Source organism: Temnothorax longispinosus, chromosome 7 (genome assembly GCF_030848805.1).
Source record: "Temnothorax longispinosus isolate EJ_2023e chromosome 7, Tlon_JGU_v1, whole genome shotgun sequence".
Classification (NCBI taxonomy): Eukaryota; Metazoa; Arthropoda; class Insecta; order Hymenoptera; family Formicidae; genus Temnothorax; species Temnothorax longispinosus.
The window spans coordinates 13,533,067-13,545,463 of NC_092364.1; positions in this window are offsets into that span (position 1 = coordinate 13,533,067).

Below are 12,397 nucleotides of genomic sequence, written 5' to 3' on the forward strand. Positions count from 1 at the left end.
ATTCTATAACTGTTTTGTGATTGGTTGATTCAGTTGTGAGTTATAGCGCGTAAAAGATGGACGTCAACAAAGAGATAATTCGGTATATTTTACAATTTTGCTTCGATAAAGGCGAAAATGCAAGCCAGGCGGCTGAAATTGTGAATGGTGTTTATGGTCCCGATACTGTCACAGCCAATTGCGCGCAATTTTGGTTTCGTCGATTCCGTTCCGGTAATTTCGATGTTAAAGATGCACCTCGCACAGGTATAGGGACCAGGGCTTCTATGAGAGAGGCATCATGAAATTACCTTTGAAATGGCAACAAATTGTAGAACAAAACGGTGCATATTGACCCAAATCAAACAATCCTAAACTATGTTAAATAAAACCTTGAAATAAACAAAAAAATAATGGATTACTTTTTCCACAACCTAATATATTATTTGTTATATTCATAGATAATAAATATATATATATATATATATATTATATATATATATATATATCCCTATTCGCTCCAACCATGCCTTTCGTGTCCCACGAATTTCTAACAGTCGTTTGTTCCGGAAAATAAATGATCGTGGGAGAATCCCCTCCACGCCGGAAAAAAGTTATTGTGGCAGAGAACCTCAGGTAAAAATTTCAAAGTCCTAGCTCATTTACTCTCGAAACGGGGAACAATTAAAATCTCGGTGGGACACGAAAGTGCATGGTTGGAGGATTACGTCAGTGTTGTGTGAAAGGTAAATGACCATTTTTTTCGATAAAAATGTATTTTTGTGTATAATTTAACCGTATTTAAAATATTTTTGTCGTTAAAAAAAAATTTAACATTCCACAAAGGTCTATTATGGCTCAGAGGCAGGTGGAAGAGGTGGGGAGGAGCTACGATTATTTAAAAAAATTAATTTTTTTACATAAAAAATATATGTCACACTTCAAATTCGCCTTTTCTTATTCAGAAATTCTTTTTCTAGCATTCTTTAAGTCCTTAAAGTCCTTCTGTACCATTTAAAAATTACCAAATTTGCGGCGACGAAATTAAGTATTCTTATTTAATTAATAATTATCTCATATTTTTTTTCTCATTTGCACTACTTTTAGCTTTAATTTGCGTTTTGGTTCATTAAGCTTCGTCAATTTATTCGTGAGTTATGATTTTTTAAGTAAAACGAGTCGTAACGTGTGTTTGTCAACATATAATTGTTGTAAAAAAATATTTAAATAAATGATTTTCAAATGTTCTTTACATTGATTTTTAGTCGAAGGTACAAAGATATTATAATAATTTTTGGGGAATTTTTCAAAGCTATTAACATTATAAAAAAACACGTGGGACTCGAAAGTGCATGGTTGGAGGATTATTGGGGCGAAAAAAACGTTGGAGTGAATAGGGATATATATATATACGTAACATTTACGTAACATACGTAACATACGTAACATTTATCAAAATTTCAATCTTATAATACATTAATATTATTACATTATATATATATATATATATTATATATATATATATATATATATATATAATGTAATAATATTAATGTATTTATAAGATTGAAATTTTGATAAATGTTACGTTAGCGTTCATTAAAAATTGGTGAATTTGGTTAAGCGTCAATTAGAATCTAGCTATTATCAAGCTGCTAGATATTTATACTTACGATTACGTAAGTACCAGGACAAGAATAGGTAGATTCGATAAATCTCTTGACCACATACTGACCTTTGCAAACGACATCCACTCACATCAGCCGTTAAAGTAATATTGCCAATAATTTTTCTTTAGGTGATCAGAATTATGCTTGCCCTAAGGGCGATGGTATAGTTCGATTTATTGAATACACAATATAAAGATGATATCATGTAACTTTAGGAATAGAAAAAATTGCGCTTGATAGATATCTCTTTACTAAAATAAAAGTTACGAAATTTAGTACGAGAAATGCTGAAATTTAGAACAGCGGTGCTGTTTATGCGAAAACCGTTCCCAACGGTTATTTGTATAAGAGTCGTTTTGGGGAACAATTCGGCGCACCTGTGCGTCGACATTGTCGTCGAATAACCGAAACATTTTCAACGTCGATCGGGGAATTTCGTCTTCGTAAAACTACAATCGGTACCTTGTCCATACGATTGGCCATCGGCCATCGAGAATAATGGAGCAGTTGGCGAGAGCCGATATAAGGGGAACCAAGCGCGGCTCGGGAACCTCGGTCTCTGTCGTATTCGAGGTGCCCCGGGGCCAAAACGGCCACGGCCGACAACATCGTTCCAGAATGCCTCGGGCACTTCCAAACCCACCGGACGATGTTGCTCGCATACGTAAACGCCAACTTCGTCAGGGACAAAGTGACGCTCGTATATATGTATGTTGATCCGGCCAACGGGGCGCGACGGGAGAAGAGCGACTTTGCCCATTTCGAGACTCATTTTAACGTTCGTTGCCTGGGTCGCGTTCGCGGCTGGTCCCCGCCGTTGGCCTTAGGCGATATGCCCGCCGGCCGATTACGGGACGTTCCAAATCTTCTTGGACGACGGTTCCTCGCTTTTGGAAAACGCGCAGCGCGAACGCGTGTCTAAACATTTTGTCTTTCCCTTGTGTAGTATAATTTCATATAATTGTGTGCATATGTTATATAGTTATCTATACATCATATTATATAAAAAGCAGAAGATTTATTAAATTGAGTTAAATTTTAATAACAATTTTGTTGATGAATTTAGATTTAGAATTTCCTCTGAAAATGTCGAAGCAGAAATGTCAAAGCAAAAATGTCAAGTTTTCTTTAAGTGATAATGTCAGGTAAAAATTTATTTATGTGTATTTCAGTAAACAATAATGAAATATTGCAAGTGTTAGTATTTTTGATTTACTGACTTTGCTGAATATTCGAATGGAAAAGGAACAACACAAGTGACACCCCAGCAAGATCTTTATACTATGATTGATAACATTACGTTTCATCACGCCTGAATGTGAGAAGACAGATGTAGACGCTCAATTCACAAAGTAAGCACTGCCTAAACATGACGGATAGATAGATCGATCGATCTTCTAAAGTAACATATTCCGAAATGGATTTCAGCATGACAGGCAAAAGTAATCATTCATATAATGTAGCGTTTAACAATCATTCTTTGTCTCAGCTTGTGTAACCAGTTGGTTCATATCATTAGCTCATTTTTAATTAATTCTTACAGTTTAATTAATTCTTACACATATCTTTCGCCGACACTATCTTTCGTGTAGAGCAAAGTTGTATTGTCATATAACGCGATAAGGCCTTTCACGCTACGGCAAATTATAATTCCTGAAAAAGAAATCGGGATCCGGAAACACGCGCGGCAGGGATCCGTTTCATGGCGAGCATTGCGTCGCAATTAATTAGCCGGTCACCGGTAAGCAGCGCTTTCGTCTCGACTCGTTTAGCGGATACGTAATTTGAGGCAGAAGAGATATCCTAACGGCGAGATGGGAAGTGAACAAGACGAAGGAAGGAAGAAAGGAGGTTGCGGAGGAGGACGAGAGAAGGAGGCAGCGAGGGGGAGGTCGGGACAAGAGAAGGAGGACGGGCATAATGGTGGTCACATGCCCGCGGGCGCCTCGCGGAGCAGAAGAGTAAGAAAGAGGCGGGAGGAGAGGCTTGCGCGCTCCGGTCCAGAGAGAGAGGAAAATAATGCGATGTTTTTGTATCATACGATATACAGACTCTCTGCCGGCATGGCGGACCGGTATACGCCCGGAGCATCCAGCGGGATGTAACGAGAAGAGTCCGAGTATTGCCCGTGGGTTCACATATTTTAGGGTGAAGCCTTCTCCCTCCCTCTCTCTTTCGCTCTCTCCCATCGCCCTGCTCTTCTTCGCCCTCTGGTTTGAACCTACGTGTCTCTGAAACGGGTCGTGCCGTGCCGAAGGCGAGAGCTTCGCGCTCCTCCACCTATCCGTCCAGCTCTTATTCACTTCCCTCCCTCGCTTTCTCCCCCTCTCTTTCCTCCCACCGACCTGGCTTGCTTTTCGTTGTCTCCCACATCTTTTATTCTCCCGTATAGACGACGGTTTTTTACAAATCGCTAAGCAGATTCTGCGTATAAAGCACGCATTTTAGAATCAGAAGGTTCTCCTTATCACGGATTCTATGGCAAACTGTATCGAATCTGCCTTAGTACAAAAAAGAGAAGAATCCGTTTCTTTACTAATGTTTTTAAGTTTTAATATTTAATTATCTTGATACATAATGAGTTTTTGAATTAAATTTCTGTATAATTGAGATAAAGTTAATTGAGAAGTAAGATTTTTGGTCTATTTCTTTAAGATTTAACTCAAGGGAAATATAATTTTTGAAGATGAGAAAAACCTCGCAATTGATACTGGTTACAAGCGAGGGGACTTTTGGGATCGATAATTTAAAAACGCCGATAACTCCGCTTCTCACTCGAATCAATTTCCGTAAACCTCTTACGCGTGACCCGCCAATCAGCGTCCGGGATCCAAGTGGATTTCTCTCTCTTTCCCTTTTGTCCTCGCAGGCCATGCATCGTTCTGCATGCGCAAAGTACACGTACACGACCGGCCGAAGTGGGGGAGGTAGCTTGAGCGGTCTTTCTCTCCGATGGTTACGTGACCTCTGGTGGGTGTATGTTTAACCTTTTCGATGGCAGTCGGCAGAGAGGAGAGTTTAGCCGGCGGCCCCTCTCCCCCCTCCCTATCCTTCCCCGCGACCCTCCCCGAGTCGACGATCACCCACGCAAGCGAATGTAAATTACCGGAGGCTGTGAATCATTTTTAGAAGATCCCAGACGACCCCTGCGGTCTTTCTCTCCTTCGACATAGCTCACCTTTCATCTCCCCTTCTACCTCCGGCCGCCGCTCTCTTTCTCTTACCCTTTCCTTTCTTCCGCTATCCACCTTCTCCGCTCGTTCATCCGCTCTTCCCGTCTTCCCCCCTCCCGGTCTCGTTCTACTTTCCTCTCTTTCCTCCTTCACTTCGGATCTTCCATCCCGCTGTCGCGCCGCTCGTCCTCGTTTATCCTGCGCAAACTTACGTAAGGTAGAGAACGCTCCCTGAGAAAGGCGCAGGCAACTCGCCTAGATAGCCGTGGGATGTGCTCCGGGCCTCGACTCCCACCTAGGCGCGATCGGACTCCTCCAACAATGCCTATTAAGCATCTCCAGCGGGCCTTTCTGCCTCTACGAGAACCGTGGAACACGCGGGGCCTGCGCGGGGAAAGGCTGAAATGTTCTCGGTCGAACGCGACCTTGCCATCGAATGCGCTTATCATTTGTGTTAATAGCGCGTATTTGTGAGACTTAATGCAGATCTGAAATATTGTCTCAATGTTGTTTTATTTGCGTATGTAACTTCATGAAAGTTGCTCTTGATTTACACGAGAATATACATATTACTTATCTGATTACATAATTTATCTGACCGAATTATTTTATGGGTACCCAATTTCACTGTTATCAGTAAATTTTATAGCGGAAACTAAAGCATTGAATGTTCAACGAGGCATAATTGGCCGCTCTCCTCAGGGAATTATTTTATAGAATTAACTAACAGCACATTATAGTACGTTTTTAGCAAATCACTGAATTTCCATTGATCTTGTAATGAGAATGTTATTTCAATATTATTTCCTGTGTGCAGGTTGTACCTATTATAAAATTAAAAATAATGTCTGGCAAATGCGTAATTGTTTTATTACTGAACGCTTTTAATTACTAATTTTAGCTACAATTGATGAAATTAAATTTTTGTTGAATAGATTTAAATTAGCAATTTAAGGACGAGAATTTATGAAAGAAACAGAATAGATATCACGGAGAGAATTTTTAGTTATATTTTACCTTTAAATTCACTACAAACTTAGGATAACTTGGCAACCAAGGAATTTTTGAAATATATACAAAAGACATTTTAGGTACAAACAACGTGATAAAAATTACCAAGCAGATTGGTAATTTTTGAAAAATTATTGAAATTTCTTGGATATATTTTAGTAAAATTAATCAAACACACTTTATATTTTAATGTAATAGATATTAATATTTTACATTATGGTATAGATATTAATCAGAATAGCTCGCATAAAATTCTTTGTAATACATGTTGTCTCTACAACTGCCATGATTTCAGGGTAAATTTTAAGAGAAAATTCTCTCCGTATGTGTATTGACATTTGAAGACGTGTGAAAAGTTCATCACAACAGCAGTATTTTAATTTTTATTTGCGTGCTCTTTTTTTATCATTCTTGCATGTTTAATTCTTATACTAGCGTAAAGATTTCAATACAGCACCGATGAAATTTTTCGTAAAAATATTTGACGTTATTTGAAAGACCGTGTAGGGGGGGAAACGATGTTTATACGCGCGCGCGACTACAATTTAATAAAGAAATATTCTTTACGAGTGTGGAAATTATAGTGTATTAATACAACGTTGCTTTATCGTCACCGTGGGCTATATTTCAATTCATTCAGACGGCTTTAACGAGGAGGCTTAACCGCAATTAATCTCAGGCTCTCGTCTAATAATTCTCCTATAACCACTCCATTAAGTGCCACCATGCTGACCCACCGCTGACTCCCTCACCGTGGCGGTTTTATGCCCGCTAACACTTTTGCGCACCTTTCGCAAATAAGATTTACATGCGAGCGTCAAAGTTCTGCTTTTCCCTGGGTGCGTAGCATTCCGCGCAGTAAAAGTCAGCGCGCGCTCTTCGCGTACGGTAATCAAGCGAGTTCAAGCCTGAAAAGTGTTCGGTAATCTAAGCAACTCGCGCTGCCCGCGAGCGTCGCGGTGAGCAAAGCCTTTCGACGCTGGTTTATTTTTTTCCTAATTTATCCCGAGCCGGTGATGTCAATGGTTCGTACTATTATCGCGTTCGTATATATTGCCGAAAATGTACTATTATAAGCAATGAAAGGTAATCACGGCAGATTCATAAAGGCAAAAAGATTGCGGGCATTGAGTGACGCGTATTACCTACCGCTTTCAATTAAGTAACGTACGAATTAATCTTACTTATAGTGTTCAAATTGTGCATGGAGAAAGATCAAATTTTCTCCGGTAATGGAAATTGTGGAAAGAAATGAAATACGTTCTACCTTATAAAGCCGATGATTTTCTTCAGCGAGAGATAAAGAACGAGGGCGCGCGCTTATAGATTTAAATTAGAATTAAATTAATATTACATCTTAATTTTGTTCTTACGACCGTATCAGTTGCGGCGTATCTCGATATTATTTATATCGACGTAAAGTCTCGAGAAGTGCACCCATGCGCCGTTCGTATATATCGTCGGACCGTTTTGCTTTCCTCTTTCGTCCGTTCGGTGTTCGCTCGTAGGCAACGAGTCCCGCGGCGACTCGTGAGGATCGTGAAGATCGAGCGAGACGGCGATACACGAAGAAGGTGCTGGTCCATGTTGGCTTGCGGGGGCGTTCGACCGCTTCGAAGCACACGTCCGCGCGCACGGTCGCACACGACGGAGGAGAGACACACCGAGTATCGGGCGAAGGAGAAAGAAAAAGAGAAAGAGAGAGAGAGAGAGGGGGGGTCGGGGGAGAGAAGAGGGGAAACGGGAGAAGAGATGGAACGAAGGTGAGTACATGGTACACCGCGGAGATATACGAAGCAACGGAACGTCGAAGGTGAGAAAGAGTGAGAAGGAGAGCGCTGGAAGTATTGCTGAAAAGGATGAATAGATCACTTTTCCTCCACTCCTCACCCGTTTCTATCATAGTTTCTCTTTGTAACTTTCTCTACCTTTCTCTCTCTCTCCCCTCTCTTCTTTATCTCTCTCTTTATTTCTCTTCCCCTTGTTTTATTCTCGTTTCTCTTTCCCTCCGTTCGTTTGCCTCTCACTGCAATTAGGGAGTTGCCCCGGGTATTTTCGTATTCATCGCAATGCAACCAACGCTGACGTGCACCGCCGGGGCGGCGGCGGCGGCGGCGGCAAAGGTGCGCAATGGGTTATTTTCCATACATTGTTTCGCGAAAATGTGGCGCTCGAATTCCGCTGAAGGGCTGAACGCAGGCAGTGCGTTATTACCGGCCAGTTATAATCGGGATGTGATCGTTTTACCCTCGCAAGAGACGGGGCTTGAAGAGACTGTCGTAACTAGGCGCATTCATAACATTCTCGTTATGTGAGTCCATAAATGCATAAATAAGTTTGATAATGATATAAGAAGTTTTAATCGATAGATTAGTAGAAGATGCAAAGATTAGTGATATCTATGCCTAATTTTTCTTTAAATCCTCGAGGTTGAATAACCCAATTGTAATAAAGTGTATTTTTCTTTATCACTGTCTCTCGTTACGTTCCTTCCTTTCCTCAACATAATTTAAATTAAAACATAACACAACATTTCGATCATCTTTCATTTTTGGAAGTTTTTTGAATAATTTTAATGGCAAAAATGTGACAATGAAAAAATGTTAAATGTATATACAAAATGAAAGAAATTAATAATAATATAAAAATCCTATACCCTGTTTACCCGTTCTTTTACAGAGATAAGATTCTAGAAAATTAAAGCAATCAAGATTTCCTCGATAAGCTGTGGTATTGTTAAATCGAAAAAAAAAATATTGCAATCTAGATGTTACGAGGATGACGTAGCGTTTCTACTGTTCCTCTTCTATTCTCTAGCGATGATTCTTTTACTTCCGATGAGGCGGCCGACTTTTTCTTCGGCACCCGGGGCGTTGGTGGTGAGACGCCCGCGAAAAATGGACGTGCGCTCAGGTACTTCATTAATATTTCATTTCGTTGCTTATCGTTACCACGGTGCCGCGCCGCGGAGGCCCGCTCCGGGGCATCGTTACTCCCTCCAAGCGAGCGTGCACTAGGAGAGAGCGTCGCAGAGGGAGATGAAGGAGGAGGAGGCTATGTTAGGGAGGCAAGAGCGGGGCGGGCCGGCGGCAAAGAAGGACGCTTTATTGCAATTGGGGTGACATTCTAGAAATTTTACGTCGTGGAAACATGACGGAGACAGCCGCGGAGATTCAGAGAGAAGTAATGACGTGCCGGGAATGCCGAGAGAAACAAAGTGAGGACCGAATAAGGCCACCGAAAACGACGCGTAATAATCCAGCCGTATTTAGATGTGAGATGAAACGGCCATGTCGTTAATAGGCAGGCATCTTGAAAGATTTTATAGGGTAAATAGTGCTTGTATTCGTGTCTTCACGATCTTGCATGCAAATTAAAATAAATATCTGGTAGATTTATAAATCAATTGTTCTAATTATATGTCAAACGTTAACCGACATTTGTTTTCTCTATTCCTAACATAATCGTTTTAAAAGAGAATTTAATTTTCTAGGAATTACATGCATCTCTGTGTATACATGCAGGGTCTGATAATAGGTGTAACACCTATCATGGGTAGGTAGAGCTGATTAAGCTAAATAGAAAAGTTTTATACCTTCTTGAAAATATGACAATAAATAAGAAACAATAATGAGAAATTAATTAATAAAGATCGCGAATTAGCGTGCGTTCGCGCTATTCGACGGGAAGAGACAGTCATAACGTTTACAGTTGCTACGCGCGCGAAAATTTTTAGCGTTACACGTCATTCGTACATAGCCGTTGTTGTTTACAGAGCACTCCTCTTAATACCTCACCGCATGGTTAGCAACCGTAAACGCTGGGATGTCTCTTCCGAATCGCGCAGACGCACGCTGATTCGCAGATCGTTATTAATTAATTTCTCATTATTTATTGCGAAAATCACAAAACAATATAGGACTTCTCTATTCAGATTAATCCTTTCTATTTACTCACGGCGGGTGTTACAATCCAGTATATTTTATAGAATAATTTCAATATCAGTAAAAGTTCATGTAACTAGTGAACGGAAAGGGCCTCGGAGCGGGCGAGAAAGAGAGAGAAGCTGCCCGAGAGAAGAAAACGAGAAAGAGAGGAAGGAGAGGGAAAGAACGAGCGAGACGGAAGGGCGAAGAATCGCCAGAGGCCAGGACGGAAAGAGGGAGCAGAAAACGAGGGAGAACTACGGTCTGTCTCGGAGTCGCCCGAGGCGTCATGGAGCGCATTGTCTCGCTGGATATCTTCGGGGCAACATAGATCCCTCTCTTTCTCTCTTTCCCCTCCCTTCCCCGCCCCTGACTCGCCCTTCGACCACCTCTCTCACTGGGACACGAAGGTGGAGAGGACGAAGCTCGCCGCTATCTCCTCTCGTTTCCGCGCCCGCAGCGGAACGACCGTACCACTACCGCACCACTTCACTGTAGTGGGGTGTAGAGTACCGCGCGTCTACCCCCGGGGGCATCTCCTCGCGCACAACGATAGGGATGAACGCGAAAAGAAGAAAGGGGAAGACGGGCGTCTTTCTTCTTCTCCCACGTCGCGCGATCCCGCGCCTTCACCCGCGGGCCAACCGAAACGACTCGCGTATACGTATATACATATTTTAATATGTACATGTAGGGGGGCATGCATGCACGTGCATGCATGCAGGCAAGACAAGGCAAGGCAGGAGGTACGTGGGTACCATCACATCGCCGGCATTTGCCTGCATCGCTCGCGGCGGGGCTGCGCCACCACCTTCTCCTCCTCCTCCTCCTCCCCCTTCTTCTTGAACTTCGCATTCTACTTGCTTGATGGCATCATTTATCGCAAGAAAAATAATGAGATTAGGATAATCTACCACCGCGGGCGTTACCGTGCGCTTTGCGAAATTTACTTTCAAAGTTCTTCACCGGTACTTTCCGTTTCGCTCCTTAAAGTACTCGTATGTGTAAGTATGTATGTGTGTATATGTGTATGTGTGCGCGCACACGCGCGGCAGAGATAATATGTTATCGCCGTTTCGTTATCGCAGTCTCGTTGAAGTTGCTGGTGCTTCTCGTATCTTCGGCTCCGAGTAACCCTGAGGGTGTCCTTCGCCGCTGATGCTGCGGGCGGGCGAGTCGTGGAAGGGATGAGCTTCTTCTTGTTCCGCTGCGTAATATTATGCGCTTTTACCCCCGGGCCAGCCGAAACGGCTCTCTTGCGCTTGTACGTGCGTGTACCGCGTCATATTGGCATCTGCCCGTAACGCCCGCGGCGACACAACTCTTGTGCTTTTTCTTTTTCTCCCTTCGCATATTTTTCAATTGCGCTCGTTATAACAGAAATAGAAGGAGAAATTTAAACAAAATTGAGTATGGCGATATTGCGGTCCGATGGAAATGTCAACGACTCTCTCGCGACCTTTTAACGTATTTCATTTTCTAACTTGTTTCCCTCATCGTCGTAATTATCGTGTTATCTACTTCAGTTTTATACCTGCTTTCTCATTTGCCACATACTCTCTAGTACGTTATAGAATGAGCTGTATATCGAAAGGACGGAATGCGCAAAATTATTTTTATTTTCATCTTTGCGCTGAAAGTTTGTACGGTTACATTTTTAAAGATTTGGTCAATTAATATATATATATATATATATTTATATATCCGTACGATTACGTATAATTCGTCAAATTAAAAATTCTCGTCTCTTACTTTTACAACTCATCTTCGTTCCTTCTGATTTATTATTTTTAAAAATAATTACTGCGAAAAAGAAAATTTAAAAAATATAAAAATGTCAATTATATTCGCAAATAAAATGAGGCGAACATATTACTTTTGTATACCTATTTTATGTTGCCTCTTCTATTTTTCTTTCCTACATGATTCTTGATCGTCGAGGGCTAACCAATACCGTTTTGTGTGTGCAGATATATATATATATATATATATATATCTATACGTATTATCCTACGTTCTGGCTGGATTGCCCATGGCGAAGCATACCCTTCCCCTCGTACACCTTCTTCTTTCTTCTTTTTTTTCTCTTACTCCCCTTACTCACTTGTTTCTGTCCTTCTTTTGGCCGCCTCTCTTGTACATGTTGTTCCTTGACCGACCTCTTGTCAACCGTCTCAGCTCGTCTCCGCTCCGGGCAACTTTTCTTTCCGGATAAAACTTCGCGGTATATCCCGCTTACCTTCTCTCCTTTTCTTTGTTTTCTTGCCCTTTTCCCTTCCTGACTTACCTTTCAAATTATGATTGTTCGAGGAATGCAAGAGGAATATTCTACCGAAAATGGCTTCTAGTTTTTCTACTAATAACACTATCGATGAAAAGCTTAATTTGAGATTTGGCAATTTATTAAAAAATAATTGTATAAGAGAAGATGACGAAAAATGCAGATATTATTTCATGAATACTGTCTCCCGACATAGCTTGTTTTAATCTATAATTTAACATTATGTACAGTTTTTGGATGAGTTTTCATGCGATAGAGTTTAATTCCTGATTGATTATATGCTGCTGTTGATATATTGATAATCATGATATTATCGAGGGAAATACAGATCTAGCTGGATCAAAATAATTGTGACAA